The 12,660-nt window shown below is 34.8% G+C and overlaps 1 long non-coding RNA gene across 1 annotated transcript in view; it reads left to right on the top strand.

The window, feature by feature from the left end:
• The window catches only part of LOC306643541, a 47,321-nt gene that overhangs the window by 1,773 nt on the left and 32,888 nt on the right, over window positions 1–12,660 (top strand). The window contains exon 2 of the long non-coding RNA XR_013758973.1: window positions 5,573–5,617. This is a non-coding gene — a long non-coding RNA (uncharacterized lncRNA). The remainder of the gene's footprint in view (window positions 1–5,572; window positions 5,618–12,660) is intronic.

Here is a 12,660-nt window from a genome sequence, read left to right on the forward strand (position 1 = left end):
CCACTCCCACAACGAGGAAATACTTCACTGGATGATCATGAGGGGATAGGGAAGAAAACTGAAAACTAATTCTTCAAGACCTTGGAGCCATGGCATGCTTTAGAGGCAATGACTTATTTCTCCTTATACAATTCAGCCCCTGAAAAAATGCCTATTCTGTGTATGTCTCCCTATGTATGTCTGTATGTGTCTTTAATTCTTTTTTTTCATATATATTATTGTGTAATATCTCTTCAGGGTACATCATGTTGATGTCTGTATTGTTAGAAATCTAAAGTGGTTAGATTTACAGATTAAACCTTTGCAGAAGCCTGGGGTGGGGCAATCTAAAGAAGGATGAAGAGGGAAGGCTGGGAAGAAGAGTGTGCAGGAATAAGGTGTTGGAATGAGATGAATTGCAAACTAAAAAGAAGGCTGGAAGCCAGTTTTTCTCTGGGACCATATGCTACCATCCAAGGATGATATAAATTCTGCCTCTAATTTTCTTCATTCCTTCTTTCTACTTCCCCATAGAAACCTGAGAAAATTCAGTTTGGTTTAAACAGTCTGGTGTCCTGGGATGTAATACAACCTCACCATATCTTTTTCCTTTTCTCTATACAGGAACTTTCTGTCAACAACAAGAAAACAATGTGTGTTGTCATATTTCTAAGCATTCTTTTTTGTGCCTCTTTAGATTTAGTGCTTAATAATAGTGGCAAATAGCAAGCAGTTCATAAGTGTATATTGAATGACCAGTTTAGTGCTACTAAATCTTTTTAACTCAATATTGTATCTTGCTCTCTACTCTCTGAGAACCATAAATAAAATAAGAAGTTTTTGGAGGTAATGATTTTTGAGTTTCAGTTATTTCCTCCTAGAATAGAAACCTGAACCAAAGTATAAGAATACAATAATAACAGCAAATACAATGCCTTGGTGACTTTACAGTAAGTTTTGCTAATTCTCCACCATTAGCATTATCTAATAAGGGGTGGTTTAGAAACTAAAATATGGAATAAATATACAAGTAAGCCATATGTATAGTCTTTTATTTTTTCCCTATCTACCATTCCCTATCTTCTCAAGAAAATAAAGCAGTACTTTATTTTTTTGAGGAAATATGTCATAGACATAAAATTTTCTGTCATGCCCAAAGTTTTGAGCCAACAGACCAGGCAACAATTATCCCCTGGACTGCTGCCCACACTCAATATTGGCTCTATCTAAATCCTAGGCCACCCACATGAAAGAATCAAAAGGGGCTACTGTTGGGTCAGCAGATGCCAGTTACTGACTAGCTTTAACAATAGGGTACTTCACTTGAATCAGAAGGTAATCAAACAGGGCTAACTGTAAAAGATATCAAATTATACCTATGAGATGGACTGCTGATGAATGAGTAATCTAAAAATGAATGGGATTTCCAAATACTTGAGGAAGAAAATGACTACATTCTTTCCTGTTGCCAACCCCTGTTGGTAATGAATCAGGAAGTTTGCTGAAACAAGTTGTGAATTTAAATTGTGACATGTCCTTTCATTTGTTCACAGTGTGAGTTTTAAATTATGTTTGAAAGTTGCATAACTTTTATATCAGATTAGTATCAATTATTTCAAGTAACTGAGTTTTTTTTAAAAAAATGTTATTTCATATTACAGATAGCTATCTGAAGAGTTGATAAGTCTTACTTCTTAGTCGTTTTAAGTCATTAGACTTAAAAGAATGCAGTTTAACCATAGTACACATTATTTCATTCACAATTATCAATAATTTTCCTCCAAATTCTCCTTTAAGAGTTTAAGAAGGGCCAGGCTCAGTGGTGCACACCTGTAATCCCAGCAACTCGGGAGGCTGAGCCAGGAGGAGGGAGAGTTCAAAGTCAGCCTCAGCAACATTGAGGCCCTAAGCAACTCAGTGAGACCCTGATTCTAAATAAAATACAAAATAGGGTTGTGAATGTGGCTCAGTGGTCAAATGTCCCTGAATTCAATCCCTGATACCAAAAAAAAAAAAAAAAGGTGAAGAAAGCAGGTCCTTACTATGTCATCTCATGGTTCTGATCTGCATGTTCTCCAGGGGAAAGTGTTGGTGAGTAGTGGTGATGTCATTGTTTTGTCTCAATCATGTGCCAAACTGTATCTCCAGACCCCCTTCAATTATAGAGGAAGAGGATTCTTTCCCTTTAGTTAATAGGCCAGGAATAAACATAAAATTAGAAACATAAACTTTTTAATAAGCATGGATCATTACATGAACATAGTTTAGAAATACAAAAAGAAAACTCAACAAGAAATAACATTGGGCTGGGGTTGTGACTCAGTTGTAGAGTGCTTGCCTAGCATGTGTGAGGCACTGGGTTCAATTCTCAGCACCACATATAAATAAATTAATAAAATAAAGGTCTATGAACATCTAAAAAGTATTTTTAAAAAGAAATAACACATATCTTACTAAAGTCCTAAGACAGAACAAATATTCTGCTTTACTTTAGTGATGTATGTACAGATGATGAATTTACTTAATGTTGAGTTTAAAATTCTCATAGAGAAAAGTTGTGGAATAGACAAGATTTCAGTTTAATCCTATCTTTTCTTCCTCTTTCAACTACATTCAAGATTCCCTGTTGTGCTTCCCATCAAATGACTTTTGATGGTTTTCCAAATATCTTTGCCTCTGGTCTAGCTTACTAAGTTTCCTGCCAGTGCCACCACTGGAAAGGAAAGGATAAAGAACTTCTGTTTCCTAACTTAGTCTTAGGAAATTTATTTTAAGCATTTTACACCTACCACCGTAACAAAATATTACAGAGAAGATTTTCAGTACTGTTCTTTGGATACAGCTTAGATAATTAAGTAATTGTATGACATTAAATGAATAATATGATTAGAAAATAAAAAGTAATGATGTTTCCTCTCTAGAATGAAAAGCAGGAGGAATGTCATATTTAGAGAAAAGACCACAGAAAAAAATGTGACCTATTCATGTCAAGTTCTGGTGCTATTTTAAATTAAATTTTAATTTTTTTTATTTCACTAAAGGTACACATCTTTTTTTTTTTTTTAAATTCCAAATACAGTAGTACCAAATTGCCCACAAAGAAGAGCCTTATTCTTTTGCCCTACTTGTCTTTAATTCAACTCTGTTCCCCAGAGGCAACAATTTTTCATCTGATAGTTGCCTCTATATTTCTAAATGTTTATATTGCATTAAATATTTAAATATTTAAATATTAAATTTACATAAAATTTTGAAATAAAATCTTTTCAAGTATTTAAATGGGAAATTTGAACTTGTTTGCAAGAACATAACCTTTTTAAATCCAATTTTATGCTTGAATAGTTAGTTATACAGTTTCTGATCAAGTTTTCCAACGATAATCTTTTCAAATTTTTGGTAGTCACTATGGTAGGCTAAATAACAACCTCCAACGATATCTAGTTTCAAATCCCTGAATTTTTTAATACCATCCTCTATGGTAGTGGGAATTTCGAAAATGTGATTAGGGATATTCAGATGAAGAGATAATCTTGGACTGTCTGGGTGGACCACAAATGTAATCACAAGTCACTCATAAATATAGGCAGAGGAGATTTGAAGACAGGAAGAAACAGTGAGATGGCGGAAGCAGGGAGAGAAAAGGCTGTGTCATGCTGGGCCATAAGCCAAGGAATGAGGATATCTTCCTTAAACTAGAGAAGACAATGGAGTCTCCCTGAGAGCCTCCACAGGTAGTACAACCCTGCAGACACTAATTTACATCAAGAAAAACCTATTTTGGATTGATAAGAGCCTGGGTATATGTTATAAGCCATCCATGGTCATATTTACATGTAAGAAACTAATACTCTTACTATTCATGAGAAATTTTGCACAAATAGGTGATAAAAATTTGTAAAAATCCTTTCTTTTGAAACTATTCAAAACTGTATGATGACCGAAATTATATTCAGAGTCCAATAACACTCTCTTTTTGATTGGCAAATGCAATGGTAAAATTGAGTGTGATAAGGCAAATGGATTTTTAATCTAATTGAACTGTTTTCAAGAAAGTGTTTTAAAATAATGATGAAGCTTTCATTTGTAAAATATGCATTCATTGTTGGATTAGTCAGACCAAAATACTTTGGATGCCCTTAAAAGGATATGTCAACTGGAAATAATTAGAAGTATCTGATGTTGGTGAGGTTAGAGTTTCAGAGCTACCAGAGCTGCACCATCCAGGGGGTACAAGAAGTTGGTAATGTGCTGAGCACAGCCAAGGAAGGTAATCTGTTATCTGGACATCTTGCTCCAGAAACCAGCTCCCAAGCATATTCTATTCACCTTGGATAAGACACCTGTGGAACTTTTGGATGTTTTTCATTGTCTACTCCACTTGTGGAGACTTTGCTCCTCTTTGGTCACCCTCCAAGATGCTCTGGTAACAGTTGCTAGCTGCTAGAGGAATCCAGGCCAGGTGCTCCTAAATTGCCTGCCCCCAAGGCCTGAAAGGATTAATTAGGCTTCACAGCTATAAGCCATTCATTCAAAAATACCATTAGAAGTTTCTGATCTGTATTCCCCTTCCCACCATTGGCTGGGCAGCACATGAGAGAGAAAGAAAGAGGGTAAAACTTGGAGCAGAAAGTACTGCCAGAAGACAGGCCACTCTCAGTCATCTGTGACTTTTATCCAGAGTTTTACAGAGAAAGCATTAGAGGTTAACAGCCTACTAAAATTCTAGCTTTGCACAGATCAGGACAGTAACAAATTAAAATCAGATTATTCAAATAATAGAAATAAACTTATTGAAGACTGTCAGTATTGGAAGCATCACAGACCAATTTAGAGAATTTTAGCTATTTGATATGTAGGCCTTCCTAACAGACCAGCATGGGATAGAGATCAGATAAAGCCACAAATAGAGTAATAGAATAATGAAAGATAAAAGGATACAGATAGACCAAAACTTTCTTTAAGCCCATATTAGACTGAGGGCTGTACCAGTTTCTTAGTGTGAAGGAATAAATACCAAGGTTGCACTGATAATTAATTATTTAAAATTTTTGTATTCATATATTTTTACATATGCATGTTGACATATATTTACATGTGTTCATAAATTCCAAAAAGAACTTGAGGGCAAGATATATATGTTCTTGAGGCAAAGTTGTGTATGTTCCTGATTAAATTATTTGCTTAGTAAAATGGTGATAGTATAATTTTTTCTGTAGTAGAAATTCAGGGTAGTCATTCTCATCTAAACCTTTTTGTTGTCTTTAGATATGGAATATTATGTAATACTTTTTAAATGGCTCTTTTTCAATCTAGTGAATCCAAGTGATAATCTGGATTCTGGGTCCAGAAAGATTTAGAAAATAAGCAAAGTTTCTTGTTGTAGATGATGTTCTCGGTTAAGGTATGTGTACATTATATGATCGATCTCTAAAGCTGTAAACACTCAGCACATTACCAACTTCTTGTACCTCCTGGTTGGTGCAGCTCTGGTAGCTTTGAAACTCAGCAGAATCCCTACATAATGTATACCATCATCTAAGTATTTGTTTATTTATTGTTTTGTTTTGTTTTGTTTTGTTTTTTTCTTTTTTAGGTACTCACAAGGCAAAAGAGTATACTGGAAAAAACAATTTGTAAAGTAGGCCTATTTTTTAAATTGTGAAATTCCGCCACTTAGAACCTTTGTAATCTTGGTTAAGTTACTTGGCTAACTTTATGAGCCTTAGTTTCCTCACATAAAAATGAAGATAATGATTAATAACCTATCTTGCTTCTTATGTAGTTATTACAAAGATCATCTCACTGAGTGTTGGCAGAGAATGTGAACTCAACTAATGATTCACCATATTTTCCTATCATAATATTATTAATAAATAATTATTATCATTTCTTGATTTATTGTTGTTACTTTTTCAATATTTATCTCCACAGACTGTAAGCTCTTTGAGGGTAAGCACCATGTCTATCTTTGTATTCCTAGAGCAAATCACAGTGCTTGTCACATAATAGACAACCAAAAGAAATTTGTTAAATGAGTTATCAAGTGAGATACTTATAAATGAACTTTTTTCAAAAAAATTTTTTAGTTGTAGATGGACATAATACCTTTATTTTATTTATTTATTTTTATGTGGTGCTGAAGACGGAACCCAGTGACTCATGTGTGCTAAGCAAGTGCTCTACCACTGAGCTACAACCCTAGACCATAAATGAACTTTAATAATGTAGACTGTTACATAGGTATGTGATATTAGAGGTTACCCATTATTTCTATAGGAACCAATAGAAATGACAAATAATCAACTTACAAATTTACTTTTGTAACACAAAAGGAGGATTTCTAAACAAGACCCGCTACAACAGCTTATTTGGAAAGATGGTCACAGTTTTTCCCATCCCTGTGTCTTAGCTCTTTTGCAATGTGATTTTGTCACTCCTCCCATTAAGAAGTGGAGTCTGGGCTGGACAGGTGATTTTCTTTGTCCAGTAGTATGCTACAGAAGTGATGTTGAATGGCTTGTAAGCCTTGGCCTCAAGCTTTTCAGCTTTCAGTCTCATCCCCTGGAATACTTACTGCCCTGATACTGTTGCAGGAAGAAGCCAATGTTAACCTACCAGAAATGACAGGCCACATGCAATAAAGATAAGTTTTTCCATTTGAGGCCCTTCAGAGCAAATAGTACGAATTGACAGATGTGTTGGGGCTCATCTTAGTATATCTACTTCCAGTCAAACTGCTTAATGGCTCAAACTGGCCACATGAATGACCCATGTAAGACCAGTAGAAGAATGGCCCAGCTTGCTATGTTTAGTACTGTGTATTGTTACATAGTAAAAGATAACTAAAATACTCTAATATACCATAATTGTAGTGTCAAAGAATAGCAAACCACACTCATTTATTCTTTGCTTAGCCCTAGAACTGCCCTTAATCTTTTCTCACTGGGTCTATATTTTTTAAACCCATACATTTCTCACCTCTAAACTCTGTTTTCAAACCCTTTGGAGGAGGAAGAAATTTCCTTGTATCACTTTCCTCGTTACACGTATAGATCTGCTTTTCAGCTAGAGTTTTTGAGTTTCTCCAAATGGAATAAAATAGTGTCTGATTTTAAAATATATTTTTACACAAAATGTAAAATAAGTTGCTTTGAATATGCACTATATAAACAAGAATATTCCAGTGTTTTAATTATAAAAAATGAAGATACAACTCAAATGCCACTAATAGTGGAGTAGTTAAATTATGGTATATTTAATATAAAAGGATATTATTAATCATTAAAAGATGTGATGGCAACATATATAATGACAAGTAAAGTTACTACTCTTTGCATCCTAAGTGGGGGGAAAAGGTTGTGTGTGCGCGTGCGTGTGTGTGTGTCCTCTTTTTGTAAAAGAGTTTGCTTCTTTCCTCTCTACCCCAACTCTTAAAATTGACAATACATCCCACAAACTCTTGCTACTAGAGTCTTTCTATCCAAACATTGCTTTCTTAGGTGGAACATTAGTACAATGGCTTATACTTTATAATAATTATCTTTAATGGAATTATTTGGCTAATGAGAAATTTCTATTTCCTTTCTAGCCCAAATGGACAGGGTAAACATTACTTTGCTTCCCATACTGCACCTATTATCTCTTTTTATTTCTTCTTTCTGTATTTAAAGTAGTACTGGGCAGATCAATAGTGGGCCATTTAAAAATATCCAGCAATTGAGGTTCATGTTCAAGTGTTCTTGTAAGGAGTGATTTTCAGCTTTCGTATCTTACCTGGTTTTGGAAGTAGGGAACATAAGGAAAAGGTACTGTACTGTGGCTTAAAACAATGTTGATAATTTATTTTTTACTACCCTTCATCACTCTTCTACTCCTAAACACTGGGAATAGATGGGGAGGGGTTTGGGATATGGTTGGAAGCAGTAAATCTTCAATTTGTTGAGACTCTCTCTTTAAAATGAGAGATACTTACCACCTATCTGTACTAGGTTTGACTTACTACCAATTCTAGAGCAATGGAATAATTCCCATTAAGTTCTGTGATCTGTCAAATAGAGGTTCCAGAAAGTAGAAAACAGAAAAACTCAAGTGGTAGAAATAAATAGAAAATATATACATACATACATATATTGTTAGGTCAGAATTTGGGCAACTGTAGGAGGGAGAGCAGAGCAACTGAGACAAAGGCCATTGCGCCAAAGGGTGATCAATCAAAAGGACAAGAAAACTCCACTGACCCTTAACTCCACCTGCTGACTCTTAACTCCCTCTGTTACTCAGCAGGACCCCCGCCCATTCCAGCCTATAAAGATCCTGGGCAGTTAGGGCCAGGCTAGATTGTGCGATTTTCTCCGGCTCCTTACCCTGCCCTGTACCCTGGGGTGCTGGGAATTTTGCCCGAGAGCCAAATTCCAATAAAGCTTGCTTCGGCCGCTTTCTGTTTGATTTTATTTGTCTGCTAGCTGTGCCCCTGAGCTTACTTATATAAAGTACATATTTTATATATGAAGAATATATATGAACAAAAACCCAAGTTTTCAGGTGAATTGTACCCATAAAAATCTAAACTGAATGATGGTGTTTTAGTCAGTTTTTTTGCTGCTGTGACTAGCACAATTATAGAAGAGGAAAGGTTTATTTGAGGGTTCACCGTTTCTGATGTCTGAGTTTACAGAAGGCCAGCTCCATTCCTGGGGATTTCAGGTGAGTCAGAACATCATGGCAAAAGAGCATGGCAGAGGGAAACTGCTCATATCATCTGGAACCAGAGAGAGAGAGACACACACACACACACTACTCTCCATAGCCATATCCCTAATGAACTACTTCCTCTAGCCCTACCTGCCTCCATTTACCACTCAGTTAATCCCTTCAGGGATCAATTCACTGATTAGGTTAAGACTCTTAAAACTCAATCATTTCTCCTCTGAAACTTCTTACATTGTCTTGACACATGAGCTTTTGGGGGACACCTCACATCCAAACCATAACAGATGGAAACTATTTTCCTTATCACATTCTTATGAAATTTCAAAACAGAGTTTCACCCTATTTATTTATTTAAAATTACTTCTTGAACACCTATCATGTGCTGGGCATTATGCCAAGCCCTAAGTCTATAATAGTAAATTTGACCAAGAAGTTACTGTCCTGAGTGGGAATGACCAGGATAACTTTTAAACTTAAAGAATTAAAAGTTGAATGAAAAATCTATAAAGGAGTGCCATAATCTAGAATAACAAGGGAGCATTAATATGACCATTAAGGTGGTCAAGAACAGCTTCTCTCTAAGAGGTGCCATTTGAATCACGGCCTATTGGGGGCTAAAATCCAACCCAAACTGCTTTCCAGAAGACTAACTTTTTCCAATTCACATATAGCCCTGAATGTGTAAGCTAAAACCTGAAGAATGAAAAAGAATCAGCCCTATGTAGACCTGAGGAAAAAGGACACCAGGCAGAATAGCAAGTACAGAGGCTCTGAGCATTATGTATTCTGGGAGATGACAAGAAGTTGGAGTAGGGAAATGTGAGTGGAGAATGACAAACAGCAAGAAATGAATTTGGATAGTAGGAAGAAATCAGACCCAGAGGGCTGGCTGTGTAGGTTTTGGATTTTATTCTAAATGCACTGGAAAGCAACCTAAACATTTTAAGCAGGGAACTGACATGCTCTAATTTACATTTTTAATTTTGAAGGTGGAAATAACAGGAATTGATGCCGGATTAGATGCTGGATTAGATGAATTAATTGCTTAAGGAAATGTTTCAGCAAAATGAAAAGAAACTCAAGCTATGAGGAGTGAATGAAAGGGAAGAGTCAAGAACAGTCAATCATAGGGCTTTTTATTGAGATGGTAAAGGCTGAGGGAGATCCAGATGTAAGAGAAAAACATTTTGTTCATTTTAAGTTTGAAATGCCTAGGAGACATACAAGAGAGATGTCAAGTAGATATTTAAAGATGTGAGTTTAGAGCTCAGAAATAGAGTCTACCCTATTGATATAAATTTAGAAATTGTCAACAGATGGTTTTTAAAGCATGAAAACAGATAAGATCATTCAGGGAGAAGACAGAGAGAGTAGAAAAGAAGGTACGGAAACTCCAATATTTAGAAATCACATAGTAAAGGCAGAAATGTGTAAAGGAGAATAAGAAAGTGAAGGCAATTATTAAAGAAAGTCAGGATAATATGTGATATAGAGCTAGGAGAAGAGAGTAGCAAAAATGGCCAGTTATGAGAATTCTGTTAACCTAAGGAAGAAAAAGACAGTCAACCAAATAGAAGTTGTAAATTACCTTTTCAAGAGTGATAGGGAGGCTGGGTGTGGTGGCGCATGCCTGTAATCCCAGTGCCCCAGGAGGCTGAGGCAGGAGAATGGAAAATTCCAGGCCAGTTTCAACAATTTATCGAGGCCCTAAGCAATTTAACTAGACCCTGTCTCAAAATAAAAAATAAAAAGGACTGGGGATGTTGTTCAGTCATTAAGTGCCCCTGAGGTGAAAAAAATTCTCCTTCAGAAAGTGTATTAAGTCCCAGGTTTTTGATTCTGTAATATTGCAATGAAGTTGACACAAGTACACTTAAATAGGTTGGAAATTATAATCTACAGCTTTATATGTTATTTTATTAATTATTTTCAATTAACATTATTATAATTATATTATTATTACAAATTTATATTATGTAATTTATTATATATTACATATTATATACTATATTTAAGTTTTTATAGGTGTTTCACATCTGGGAAAATGGGACAAAATAGGTTAGTAACATGTTTCCCTATTCACAGTGCATTTTTACAACTTGATTCTACAGTGCATATGGTTTGCAAAGTGATGATACTGAAAAAAAATCTTCAATTTTCAAAATAAAGTTAAAGACAGAATGAAGAAGACACTTATTCTAACAGATAAGATATTATAAATACTGACAATGTAAAATTAGCTAACAATAGTTGAAAAATGGAGGGAAAAGAAAGAATGCAAATTTGTTAATCTTACATACTGGAGCGTTTAAGAGTCACTTTCTAAAGTGGGTGCACCAAGAAATAGAGGTTTAAGTATATTCTTTAGAGCAATAAAATTTCAAAATGTGTAGTCAATAAAAAAAAGTCAGATATAGAACCAAAAAAATGGCAGTGGCAGTGTATGTGTACTATTTTAAACTATGGATATAGCTATCAGAAGTACTAGAAATAGTTTGATAAATGCTATCATTAGAGCAGTGTTTTTCTAATGGTGGGAGAGAAATCAATTTGGTGGGTTGCAACTTATATTAGAAGGAGGAAAAGAAGGAAAAAAAGAAATGTCATATTGAGATGTGTGAGTGGGGTTAAGGAAAATATGTGAAACATTTTTCAGCTTTACACATATATGTAAAATGTATTTCCTACTTGGATCCTGATCAATGAAGGAGAAGCTGGACTGAATTGACAGTGGCTAGGCTACATTTTTATCTTTCATTTTCCTACTCAGTTGTACTGCTTGAATTTTAAAACTCATGCATGTATTACTCTTCAATAACTTAAAATATGTATTTGGTTTTTAATATGGAAAAACACAAATTCACAAACTTTCATAGTACAAATAGTATATTTCCTTACAAAAGTGAATATTAGGCCATTTTCTTCAGAAACAAAAATCACAGGCCCCCTTAACATTACTTAGCAAGGAAGGAAAGTTCATTTTTAAAGATTACATAAGGGAGGAAAGGCAGGGGCAGGGGTAGGAGTTTAAGACATTAAGAACACAGGCAGGGGCTGGGGAGATGGCTCAGTTGATAGAGTGCCTGCCTTGCAAATACAAGGACCTGGGTTCAATCCCTAGCACTGCAAAAAAAAAAAAAAAAAAAAAAAAAAAAAAAAAAAAAAACCAGGCAAGGGATGTAAAAGGAAGAAGACAGAGAAATCAAAAGTTTAATGGTTTCCTTTATGACAACAGTACTTAAACTTTTTGATTTGTCTTGAATCAAGAAAAAATTTTAGCTTATTGATTCCATGTAATAATAGTATTTCATCTGATAGTGAATATATTTGGTCCATCTATCACATATATAGAGAGAAAACTCATCTGCCTAAAAAGGAGAGAATAAAGCATAGAGGAGGGGCCATTCACTAATGAAATCAACAAATATTTAAGTATTATATACCATTCTAGGTACTAGGGGTGCAGCAATGAGTAAAACAGTCTCTGTCTTGGGGATCCATATACTTGGTACAGGGAGAAGAATGAGCAAATAAATATTTAATACAATGTCAACCTAAAATTTTATATCCAGCTAAACCAAATATCAAGACTCTCTACTAGAAGAGTAGTATTTAATTACTTCATAATTAAACAATACCACAAGAAAGGAATGAGATACAAAAAAAAATAGTGATGGGAGAGGTAAGTACATGGGAAAATCTAAATTAGCATTAATTATATAAAGCAATGATAATAATAATGACTCTTGGTGAGGTATAAAAATAACATGTAGCTGAAATACTAATGGTAATAGCATGTATGATGGAATAAGATGATCTCAGGAGAAGTATCCTAAGTTATTGTTGTATTCAAGAACAAGGTGTACACATTTATCAGCTTTAGATGCTCATGTTAAGGAAATCCCTAAGAGAATATATGTGGAATGTGTTATTCCTAAATGCAATAGACAGAGGAAAAAGTATATGAAAGTT

Source organism: Sciurus vulgaris, assembly GCF_902686455.1.
Source record: "Sciurus vulgaris genome assembly, chromosome: 14".
Taxonomy (NCBI): Eukaryota; Metazoa; Chordata; class Mammalia; order Rodentia; family Sciuridae; genus Sciurus; species Sciurus vulgaris.